This window comes from Scyliorhinus torazame, chromosome 11 (assembly GCF_047496885.1).
Source record: "Scyliorhinus torazame isolate Kashiwa2021f chromosome 11, sScyTor2.1, whole genome shotgun sequence".
Classification (NCBI taxonomy): domain Eukaryota; kingdom Metazoa; phylum Chordata; class Chondrichthyes; order Carcharhiniformes; family Scyliorhinidae; genus Scyliorhinus; species Scyliorhinus torazame.
This window is the reverse complement of record NC_092717.1, coordinates 47,873,671-47,885,900: the sequence shown is the minus strand read 5'-3', so window position 1 is coordinate 47,885,900 and position 12,230 is coordinate 47,873,671. Positions and strand designations below refer to the sequence as shown.

The window sequence follows — 12,230 nt, the reverse complement described above, 5'->3', positions numbered from 1 at the left end:
GAAGGTGTAAAAACATTTTTGACAGCAATTGAGTAACAAGACCAACAATCGGGGAAGACCTGCTTGAGTTGAAGTGTGTGCGGTCTGGGCTGCTGGAACCATGCACATAGCAAAACTAAATGAGCTTTGGAAACGGATTATATTTTAAGTCTGCCGACTTTGCGTGGGTCACTACTCGGGGGTGGGGGGGGGGGGGGGGGATGTCAAACTATAGTCAGGTCAAAAAGGATAAGAGTTCCTGGTTGCTTGTTTAAGGGATTGTTTGTGCCATAATTTCTAATAAAAATTAGAAGGGAGGAAGCAGACACCCCAGAAGGCGGGATCCAAATATGTCAGGAAAAACAGATGCCATGGATGCGTACGAAGATTATGAGACATGGAATTCATATGAGGAAAGATTCCAATTGGTTCTAGTAGAGAATCAGACACCTGAGGGCATAAATATCGCAACATTTCTCAGCTCAGTTGCCCGTAAAATGTTTAGAAAATAAGAGCAGGGGGAGCCATTCGGCCCTTCAAACCTGCACTGCCATACATGATGATCATGACTGATCATCCAACTCAATAGCCTAATCCCCCTTTCGCCCAAGTGCAACATCTAACTGCTTCTTGAAAACCTGCAATGTTTTGGCCTCAACTACTTGCTATGGTAAAGAATTCTACAGGCCGTCCACGCACTGGGTGAAGAAACTTCTCCTCATCTTTGTCCTAAATGGTCTACCCTGTATTCTCAGACTGTGACCCTTGGTTTTGGCAAACCCACCATTGGGACTATCCTGTCTGTTTCTAACCGGTTTAATCCGGTTAGATTTTTATAGATTTCTATGCGATCCCTCCTCATTCTTCTGAATTCCAGCAAATAAAATCCTAACCGATTCAAACTTTCCTCATACCCCAGTCCCGCCATCCCTGGAATCAGTCTGGTAAACCTTTGCGGCACTCCCTCTAGAGCAAGAACATCCTTCCTCAGATAAGGAGACCAAAACTGCACACAATATTCCAGATGTGGCCTCACCAAAGCCCTATATAATTGCAGCAAGACATCCCTGCTCCTGTACTCGAATCCCCTCGCTACAAAGACCAACATACAATTTGCCTTCTTTACTGCCTGCTGTACCTGCATGCTTACTTTCAGTGACTGGTGTACAAGGACACCAAGATTTTGTTGCACGCTCCCCTCTCCTATTTATGGCTATTCACATAAATCTGCCTTCTCATTTCTGCTACAAAAGTGTAAAAACTCATATTTTTCCAAATTCTACTGCATCTGCCATTCATTTGCCCACTCACTCAACTTGTCCAATTCACACTGAAGAATCTCTGTACCCTCCTCACAGCTCAACCTCCCACACAATTTGGTGTCATCTGCAAATTTGGAGATATTACATTTTGTTCCTCATCAAAATCATGAATATGTATTGTGAATACCTGGGGTCCTAGCACTGATCCCTGCGGTACCCCACTAGTCACTGCCTGGCAATTTGAAAAGACACTACTCTGTGTCCTGTTTGCCAACCGTTTTCTATCCATCTCAATAGACTACCCCTTATCCTATACGCTTTAATTTTACACATTAATCTTATGATAAGGTCTGGAAAGGAGTTCACATCGACCCGAACAGGCTGAATCAAAAGGAAAAAGGTTTAATGCAACAGAACAAGAGTACAGAGCAGTTACTGTGCTACAGGAGTACTCACCGTTCATGGCCCTCCGGTTGTATCCAGGATGTAGAAAGGGGCACCCAGCCCCTCAGTGGGGGAGTGCATATTCCTCATAGTCCTTTGGGAATATCAATCCCCCAGTCTCATAAGTGTCCCATGTCCTGCTTAAGGTTTCATTAGTGTCCCATGATTTGCTTCAAGGTTTCATTGTAGACCCATTACTTGCTTAACCCCAAGTTATGACAAATCTCTTACGCAGGCGCACCCTCGTCAACTCTACTAGTTACATCCTAGAAGAATTCCAGTAGATTTGTCAAACATGATTTCCCCTTCATAGATCCATGCTGACTCTGTTTGATCCTGCCACGATTTTCCCAGTACTCTGCCACTAAATCTTTGTTCATAGATTCTAGAATTTTCCTCACTATTGACGTCAGGCTTACTCATCTACAATTCCCTGTTTCCTCTCTACCTTTTTAAATCATGGAGTTACATTAGCTACCCTCCAATCTGCAGGAATTGTTCCAGACTCTATAGAACTCTGGAAGATGACCACCAATGCATCCACTATTTCTAGAGCCGCTTCGTTAAGTCTGCATGGTTTTCCTCCGGGTGCTCTGGTTTCCTCCCACAGTTCAAAGGTGTACAGGATAGGTGGATTGGCCATGACATATTTCCCCCTAGAGTCCTGGGATATGCAGGTTAGGTTAGGGGGTTGCAGGGAAAGTGTGGCGTGGGGCAACACTTGGTGGAGTGCTCATTTGAAGAGCTTAAGCACACCTGATGGGCTGAATGGCCTCCTTCTGAACTGTAGGGATTCTATGAAATTAGGCGAATGTTGGACAATGCCAATCTTGTGCAAAACTAAGAAACACTCCAATACTACAACCATTACATCTGTGGGAATGGCTGACACAGCCATGACAAGCATTCTATCAAAGCATCGAAGGACCGGGGACATTGTCAAGAAGGGTAAACAAATTTCTAATATCTTACCGGAGAACTGTACACGCTACCACGCAAAGTTCACAGGCAATGCTGTTATTCAAGAGGAAGCCAGAAACACAGTTTGATTTGTTAACTCCACCTGATGTATTGCAGAGATTGTCAAACAACAACAAACATAAATTGCTAGGAGGGAAAAAATCTTTCCAAATCGAATATTCAAACAGGGAGAGAGTGTTCTAGCTAAACCACCAACGAAAAATGCATACTATCATCCTAGCGAAGACAGGTGCAATACCAGAGTTTGGCAACATCATGCTACTCAGTTACTTGCTGCACAAAATTAGTTTGCAGAAACTTTAGCTCAGTTAGTTGGACAGCTGTTTCATGATGCAGAACAAGGTCAACATTGTAGGTTCAATTCTTATACCAGCTGAGTTATTCATGAAGGCCGGCCCCTCGGCTGAGGTGTGGTGATCCGCAGGTCAAATCACCACCATTCCGCTCTGCCCCTCAAAGGGGAAAGCTGCTTATGGTAATCTGGGACTTTGGCTACTTTATTTTTATACTGTATTCCCTTTGAAATAAAGGCCAACATTCCATTTGTCTTCCCTGCTGAACTTGCATGTTAGCTTGTGATTTATGCTCGAGGACTCCCAAATCCCTCTGTGCTGCAGTTTTCTACAGTCTTACTTCATTTAAGTAATATTTGGCTCCGTATTCTTCCTACCAAAGTGCATAACTTCACATTTTCCGACATTATGTTCCATTTCCCAATCCACCTAACCTGCCCATCTTTGGACTGTGGGAAGAAACCGGAGCCCCCCCAGAGATAACCCACGCAGACTCGGGAAGAACGCGCAAACCCCACACAGACAGTCGCCCAAGGTCATAATCGAACCTGGGTCCCTGGCACTGAGACAGCAGTCCAAAACCACTGTGCCACCTTGCTGCCCTAATATACTTCCCCCCCAACACCATGGGTCTCACCTTATTCAGGAGCTTGTTGTGTGGTACCTTATCGTACGCTTTTTGGAAATCCACGTATATTTCATCTACTTGTTCCCCTTTCTATCCTACTTGTTACCACCACAAACAATCCCAATAATTTGTCAGGCATGATTTCCCCATCATCAAGGCCTGTTGACTCTGCTTAATTATATTATGCATTTCTAAATACTCTATTATATCCTTTATAATGGACTCCCAACAACAGAAGTTAAGCTAACTGACTTATATTTTGATTTTTGTCTCCTTTTTCTGAATAAAGGTGTTCATAAAATCCCTAGCGTGCAGAAGGAGGTCATTCAACCCATGTAGTCTGCACAGATCCTTTGAAAGACAACTTCACCCTAAGGGGAAACTTAGCATGGCTAATCCACCTAACCTGCACATCTTTGGACTGTGGGAGGAAACCAGAGCACCCGGAGGAAACTCACGCAGACACGAGGAGAATGTGTAAACTCCACACAGACAGTTACCAGAGGTCGGCTTCAAACCCGGGTCCCTGGCGTTGTGAGGCAGCAGTTCTAATCACTGTGCCACTGTGGTTAGCACAGTCTTCCAATCCCAGAATTTAAGATTCTTCAGTGCATCCACTATCTCTGTAGCTACTTCCTTTAACACCCTGAGATGCAAACCATCGGGTCCAGGGAGCTTATCGGCCTTTAGTTGCATTAGTTTCCCTAGTGCTTTTTCCTCATTGATTGCGGTTATATTTATTTCCTCTTTGCCTTCTGTCCCTTGGTTATGTATTTTTGGAATGTTATTAGTGTCTTCCACTAACTTATCCCAGTGGTGGAAGGGTGAAGATTCAGATGACACAGGTTTCAAGTAATTGGCTAAAGACCAACAATGATGAAAACTTGGTGCACAAGTGGGTAGGATCTGAAATGCTCCACCCGAGATGTGGTGGCGGCAGATTTAATTGTGATTTTCAAAGGAAACTGAATAAGCACCTGTGAAGGAAAAGTTGCAGGAATATGGTGGGAGGGTGGGCAAGTGGGACTTGCTGAGTTGCTCTTACATGGACTGCTGAGCTGTAACCATTCTGTGATTCCAAATTGAAGTTACAGATGAATTAACTCTCACAAAGTGGGAAACTAACTTCGGCACTTGACACTGAGCCAATCAGGAACCTCAGGAAATATGGTCCTTTCCTCCGAATGACAGGATTCAGTACAATCTCTAAATAATGCTCTGCCACCATATAACAAGAATGCATGCTGCTGCAATCATTCACCTACATCGCCACAAATGTTTCAGTATTTTTCTAAATTAACTTGCTGTTGAGCATTTTGCATTACAGTAGATCATCTGTTATCTTCCAGCAGATACCAGCTTTGGTCATGATCGAACCAGATCCAGACACTCCATTCTGAGGTAATAAATCCTTTTTATAAATAGTTGCTCACTGTGAGATAGAGGGCCAGAAGACATGTGTCAGGGCCCTGTGAAGTCTTGACAAACTGACCTCTGTGGGATTGCCTGAGAAATTTCAGCTTTTGATGGGTAATTACCCTAGTCCCTCAAGTCTCAGGGCGGTATTTTTCCATATTTGATGTTTGCGGGCAGGAAAAATGGACTTTAGACCGGAGGGTTTTTACGCTGTATTTTTAGGGACTTAAATAATATATTTTTTGCCGCAGGTTTTACGCCGCCTCAGGGGTGGGTAGTCTGATTCCCCCATGCCACCATCAGCTGAGTAGTTCAATAAGTGGGCCACTCCATTTGAAGGCCTCTCTAGCCATTTATGCAAGGTCCAAGGCAGGGGATGGCTGTGAGGAAGTCTATCCGGTTTCCGGAGTAACGTCGTGATGTCCTGTACCCATGCACAGGGAGGAGACCTGCAAGCAAGGACATCAACTCAGCGTGGGAGGCGGTGGCAGCGCTGCAGAGGATGGCTATCCAGTGCAGGAAGAGAATAAATGATCCCTTCTGTTCCACCAAAGTAGGTCACTCCCCATTACTCTCAAATCACACACTCACAAACCCACAACACATCCAGGGATCTTGCTCACTGCCAGCTTAAGGGACACCACCACTCTCACTCTCCCACACACATCTTCATCACCCCTGTGGGTCGTGTCCTCATCATCTTGCTGCTCCCACTCACCATCCACAATGCCAAGCATCTCTAGCATTTGTTTAGGTATGTGTCCTCCTTACACTCTCTCAATCTGTTTTCACGGAGGACAAGTTAGCACACAACAAGAGAGATCAAGATGGGCCAAGGAATGGCAGAATTCAAAGTCCTCTCGGGATTCGAGGAGGGAGCACTCCAGCTGGCCGAGAAGGAACATAACTGCTTCTGTGCCGAGGGTGGGTTGGGTGCCAACAAACCAAGCAGAACAACATCATCCAGTACATCAAGCTAACTTAAGTCCTATAGTCTCTATTGTTATACCCCTTCTATTGAATCATAGAATCTACAGTGCAGAAGGAGGCCATTCAGCCCATCAAGTCTGCAGCGGGCCTTGGAAAGAGCACCCTACTTAAACCCACGCCTCCACCCTATCCCCGTAACCCCCTTAACCTTTTGGACACCAAGGGGCAATTTAGCATGGCCAATTCACCTAACCGGCACAACTTTAAACTATGGGACGGAAACAGAGCACTGGGAGGAAACCCACGCAGACACGGGGAGAAAGTGCAAATTTCACACAGACAGTCACCCAAGGCCAGAATTGAACCCGGGACCCTGGAGTTGTGGGGCAGCAGTGCTAACCACTGTGCCACTAATAAACTCTCCTTTCTCTTGCAGGCGCATCTGGGGAGGAACCCCGGGCCTCCACCAGCCAAGTGCAAGAAACCTTTGACACCAGCAAGGAGGATTTCTCAGATAAAAGCAAAGGCCTGAGGATGCTGGAATCGGAAACAAAAACAGATCCATTAAAGTAATGCATGGTTTGATTAACATAAGGTGTCATCCCTCAATAAACCGCATGTCTGACAGCATCTGGAGAGAAGGGAGCTAATGTTTTGAGTCTGGATGACTCTTTGTCAAAGCCGATGATTCTCAGACGTTGACACTGAAGAAGCTTCACTGCTTTCATCCACACCCTTCACTAGCAAGGACACACACCTTGGTGGGACTTAATAATAATATTATAATAATTTTTATTGTCACAAGTAGGCTTACATTAACACTGCAATGAAGTTACAGTGAAAAGCCCCTAGTCGCCACATTCCGGCGCCTGTTCGGGAACACAGAGGAGACTTAGCATTAGAGAGGCCTTGGGGGAACAATCTGGTGAGCACCTTGCTCTTCTGATCCACAGCAGGCAGAGGCAAAGAAATCTCACAGTGCAGGCACTCGGAGGATTGCTGGGAGCTAGATGATGAGCCTCTGGACTTGGTCAAGCCTCAGTTGCTGGAGCTCCAAAGGCAAAGTCGGGAACATCAGGAAGGGATGTCAGCAACACTCCTCTGATTGAAAGACAGGATGGAGGAGCCGTACCACCTTCTGCCTGACGAGATAGTGCCGTCACTCCCAGTAACCAGATGAATGCAGCGAGGATGGCAGCCGCAGTGGAAACCTTGCTGCAAGACTTCAGTCCTGCACTGATGGGAGGGCATGAATTCCATGACACAGGGCTTTAACTCCATGGTTCAGGAATGTGTGGGCACTTAATAAGTGCCAATGCCAGAGGTTGGTGCGGCTTCTCCACCTCACTTCAGCTTCCCCTCTATCCCAGGGGCCCTTGGGCACCCACTGGAAGAGGAGAAGATGGTGCACAGCTCGCGGCCATCAACCCAGGTAACAGGCAGGAATGTTTCAGCCTGTCCTAACCCCCTCGTCCTGTGACCGCATCAGCTCCAGCCCCAAAGACAGAGAAGGGTGATACTGCAATTCAGCAGCACCCGAAAGTAGGCTCCCTCTAGAAGATGCCCAACAAGGTCATCACAGACAACAGGACATGGTAGGCAGCAGGCTGCCTCCACCTTCACTGTGGATCCTGCGGATACAGAAAGATGGTTAAAAGGTTAAGATGATCGATTTGCGCAGGGTGGGCACAGGTGTAGTTCCACCAATGTAAATAAGCACCTTCCTCTGTAAATAAACTCTCACTATTGCAACCTCTCTATGGCTGCCTGGTCTGCTGAGATATCTTTGTGCCGCTCAGATAAAACTGGATTCTTGTTCAACAGTTGGGTGCTCAATCCAGAGACTCCACCAGCTGATCTCTGCAAGGTTGCCAGCACTCGGTTGGTGTCGCCTCATGGTGACAGAACACATCAATCATGTCTGTTTCTCCTTAATAATGAGGATGTCCCCTACAATGTTCAGGGGCACCGTCACTCAGCTCAGCAATTGTCAATGCGTCCTCTCTGCACAAAACTCAGCAGCTCGACCCTGAGGAAAAGTGAGCCTCAGCTTCCGGTGACACAGAATGTCAAGGGCACAGATAATTAAGGAGGTGCCGAGATTAGGAGAGATGAAACTCTCCGCGTGACATTGCCCGGATATGACCCTGGCCTTCAGCCAGACAGGAGCCAGACATACTCTGTAAGATTGAGAAATCTACTACTTTTTTTGAATCTGTAATATCTATGGATTTTATTCTGTAGCACTGTTTAAATTAAGTGGTTCAGTTTTGACTTGTTGGGCAACTAACAGTCAATATAGTTGAAGAAACAGGAAAAGCAGATGTTCGTGAAAAAACAAACTTGTTTTGTTGATTCATGGTGGAATCGATTTGAGTTGAGCTGAATCTGTCTTTATGGCCAAAATATGATATAGGTTGTTTGTTTTTAAATCAGTTTGAAGGAATGGTTAAAACAGTTTGAACTTAGGATGACACCTTGGGCAGGATCCACCGCAATCGGCGAATTGACCTGACGCCGGAGTGGTTGGCGCCGTTCTTGCCGTCGGCCCATCCGGAAGTTGCGGAATTCACCGCACGTCCGGGGACTAGGCCGGCGCCGGAGGGGTTGGCAAGTTAGCGTATGCGCAGAACGCCGGCGTGGTTTAGCGTATGCGCAGACCGGCCGCCGTATTCTGCCGCATGCGCAGGGGGTGTCTTCTCCGCACTGACCATGGCGGAGCCCTACAGGGGCCGGCACGGAAGGAAGGAGTGCCCCCACGGCACAGCCCCGATCGCGGGTCAGGCCACCGTGGGGGTCTTCCCCAGGGCCGGATCCCCCTGCGCACCCCCCCCCCCCCCCACCCCCGAGGACCACACCAGCCAGCCTACCAGCCAGGTCCTGCCATGTGGGACCATGTCCAATCCACGGCGGCGGGACTGGCCAGAAACCGACGGCTGCTCGGCCCATTGGGGCCCGGAGAATGATCCCTGCCCCCGCCTGAAAACCGACGCCGGAGAATACAGCGTCGGGGCGGGATTCACGCCGCCCCGCCCCGGGGATTCTCCAACCAGGCAGGGGATCGGAGAATCCCGTCCCTTATGTTAATCAAACCATGCAGGTGAATCTGTACCAGAGAGGAAATCTTTATTCTGATATTATAGGACCATAAGACATAGGAGCAGAATTAGGCCACTTGGCCCATCGAGTCTGCTCCACCAGTCAATCATGGCTGATATTTTTACTCATCCCCATTCTCCTGCCTTCTCCCCATAACCCTGATACCCTTATTAATCAAGAACCTATCTATCTCTGTCTTAACGACACTCAGTGAAGTGGCCTCCACAGCCTTCTGCGGCAAAGAGTTCAACGGATTCACCACTCTCTGGCTGAAGAAATCCCTCCTCATCTCAGTTTTAAAGGATTGTCTCTTCAGTCTGAGGCTGTGTCCTCAGGTTCTAATTTTTCCTACTAGTGGAAACATCTTCTCCATGTCCACTCTATCTAGGCCTCCCAGTATCCTGTAAGTTTCAATAAGATCCCCCATCACTCTTCTAAACTCCCACGAGTGCAGACCCAGAGTCCTCAGTTGCTCCTATGACAAACTCTTCATTCTAGGGATCATTCTTGTGAACCTCTTCTGGACCCTTTCCAAGGCCAGCACATCCTTCCTTAGATATTGGCCCCAAAACTGCTCACAATACTCCAAATGGGGCCTGGCCAGAGGCTTATACAGCCTCAGAAGTACGTCCCTGCTCTTGTATTCTAGCTCTCTTGACATTAATGCTAACATTGCATTTGCCTTCCTAACTGCCAACTGAACGTGCATGGGCTGGTTTAGCACACTGGGCTAAATCGTTGGCTTTTAAAGCAGACCAAGGCATGCCAGCAGCACGGTTCAATTCCCGTACCAGCCTCCCCGAACAGGCGCCGGAATGTGGCGACTAGGGGCTTTTCATAGTAACTTCATTGAAGCCTACTTGTGACAATAAGCAATTGTACTTCTGATTTCCTCAGCCTCTTCCCATTTAGAAAATAATCTATGCCTCCATTCTTCCGACCAAAGTTCATAACCTCGCACTTTTCCACATTGTATTTCATCTGCCACTTCTTTGCCCACTCTCCTAGCCTGTCCAAGTCCTTCTGCAGCCCCCCTGCTTCCGTATTACTACCTGTCCATTATGATAAGAATCGACCTTAACTGTTGATTTTAATAGCTTTCGTGTGGGGCTTGGGTTAATATATATTGACAAGAGAATTTGACTTTATTTATGGCTTCTCCATAGCTGGAAGGAAATGTACATCTGTTTGTGATGGAATTTAAACTTCTGGGGTTTATGATTCATAAAGCAGGTGTTGTTGCAAAGGTGGGCTGACACAAGATGAATTGTGAACTAAAGCCAATAGGGAAAGTTAATTTGGACTATACCCAAAAAAGGATGGAGGAATGGGAGACTGAGGGATAAAATTTGAGAAATGGTAATCCTCGTTGGCACAATGATACCATGGCTTCTGGGATATGACTCGCTGGACACGGTTCAACATCACTCCAAAGGCAAAGAGAGACATTATCTGTGTCAAAGAGTCCCTGGGATCTTGAGAGAGAGGAGAAACTTCTATGTTGTCTTCACTGCTTCTTGTTCAGTGTATATGAAATTTTGCTTAGTATATTCCACTTGATTCATAAACACTAGTTAGGTCAAACACAACTGAGGATTCTAGTGTTCGAAATTAAAAATTCAAACCTCAAGAGTTTATTTTAATTCGAAGTGTTTTATACTACAAAACCCAAAACCTTACAGCTCTTGAAGTTCAATGCACTGTCCACATTTATCATTCTCCTACAATGTAGGGACTATAGGCAACCGCGCCCTCCCCATGACACGAATCTCATCAGTGAGCGTGTGTGCTGCCAGTAGTCGAACGGGACAGCAGTACTCATCGAAGGGACGCGAGGATGATGGGACGTTAACATTGGCCATAATCACCACAATCCATGAATTGGGTGGTTATGAGGGCATCCCCGGATCTTCTGCTCCTTCTGGCCATCGCCACTGCCTGATGGCCAACCTCCTCATCCTCCAGGACCACATCGTGGTCATCCACTTCAACATCATCTTCACCTGAGGAGATGTGCTGCTCTTCCATCTCCTCCTCAAGCAGCTCCTCATTCAAGCAGCTCCTCATTCAACTGAAGCGGCAGGTTGTGGAGGGCCCAGGAGATAGCCACGATGCGTGACACCATCTGCGGACTGTACTGCAAGGTTCCATCAGACTTACCCTGGCGTTTGGGGGAGGGGGGGGAATGATTGCTGCGGGGAGGCCCAGTAATAAGTTGCTGACGTAATATAATTTGGTTCCCGACACAGCATCTTCCTGACTCCACTATTGCCAACCACCCACATTAGCCCCCCAAAACTCAACTAGCCCCTGACCCATCACATTCCCAATCACCCTCCTAGCCTGATGTTACTACCCCCTCAACCTGACCACTCCCCCCAACCACCACCAGACTACCGTCCAACCTCCCACCTGATCCAACTACCCTCCCACACCCATCTAACTACACCAGCTATCCTCCCTAGGACCTTACTACCCACGCCCACCTCCCTCATCAACCAATTATTCCCTACCCACTTTTTAATCCATGCCACCTACCTATCCCTTACCTACTTAACCAGCTCACAGACCTATCCACCTTACTCGCCTATTCCCTCACCACTTACCCACCTCACTCACCTAATGTACCCTATCCACTTCATCAGCCATACCCATCTTTCACCTCACCAACTTTATCCACCCACCCACTTTTCCATTCACTAATGTTCAAACTGGATCTTTAAACTAATGTCATAAAAAGGCACTTTGTCCCATTTTGTCCTAATTCTACTCCACTCTGATAGAGTTCCCCAATGAATGTTGCGCTGCACATTCCTATGATAGCCGGTAGCAGAAGACAACTGGTAGAAATGCGAGAAGTGTGGTGCAGGATTTTTAAATAAATTTAGAGTACCCAATTCTTTTTTTTCTTCCAATTAAGGGGCAATTTAGTGTGGCCAATTTACCTACCCTGCACATCTTTTTTGGACTGTGGGGGTGAGACTCACGCAGACACGGCGAGAATGTGCAAACTCCACACGGACAGTGACTTGGGGCCGGTATCGAACCCGGGTCCTCGATGTCGTGAGGCACCAGTATTAACCACTGCGCCACCGTGCTGCCTTGAGTAGGGGATGATTTTTGAGTGCAGTGGCAATCAATCATTCTTGCTGTTCAGAAGATCTGGGCTATAGAATCTTTGCAACGTGTCACCTTCGT

General features: G+C 47.1%; 1 protein-coding gene and 1 long non-coding RNA gene across 4 annotated transcripts in view; one reads left to right on the top strand and one right to left on the bottom strand.

Annotated features, from left to right (window-relative positions):
- Positions 1 to 12,230, bottom strand: part of oxr1a (oxidation resistance 1a) — a 704,666-nt gene that overhangs the window by 195,751 nt on the left and 496,685 nt on the right. The window lies entirely within an intron of this gene.
- On the top strand, positions 4,900 to 6,507 carry LOC140385266 (uncharacterized). The gene is made up of 3 exons (XR_011933325.1): positions 4,900 to 4,988; positions 5,444 to 5,556; positions 6,370 to 6,507. It is a non-coding gene; the product is annotated as an uncharacterized lncRNA (long non-coding RNA).